Here is a 463-nt window from a genome sequence, read left to right on the forward strand (position 1 = left end):
GCTGATTGCGGACAGCGGCAATCAAATCCTATTGGCCATCTTCTTACCACAATATCGCATTAATTAATTAGTTAGCTAGCATTCTTCAAGCGGTCATTGATTCTTATATCTAAACGCTAAACTAGAAACTCTGAATTTCTGTACATATACTGTCGTACAACGATTTTGCATGCAATTAGGCATGATGTGGTATCATTTTACACGCGTAGGCCTACCTCTCCCAATTTGTTACTTCCACACTTCTATCTTCATGATGAACAAGTACTGTTCTGCTTCTGACGTTTTGTCACATGCACCAAGAACGAATTATTCAAGAGTGCGCCCAAACTGAGTTGTATAATGGGAATTGTGTTTTAGTTACTTCCCCGGGCGAAATCGGGCTAATGAGCTACTCTACTCTAAAAAGCTATACCTTTAGGTAAAGTTGACAATGAAATACTCGAAATCCGGTAAATGTAAGGAT

Source organism: Corticium candelabrum, chromosome 17, assembly GCF_963422355.1.
Source record: "Corticium candelabrum chromosome 17, ooCorCand1.1, whole genome shotgun sequence".
Classification (NCBI taxonomy): Eukaryota; Metazoa; Porifera; class Homoscleromorpha; order Homosclerophorida; family Plakinidae; genus Corticium; species Corticium candelabrum.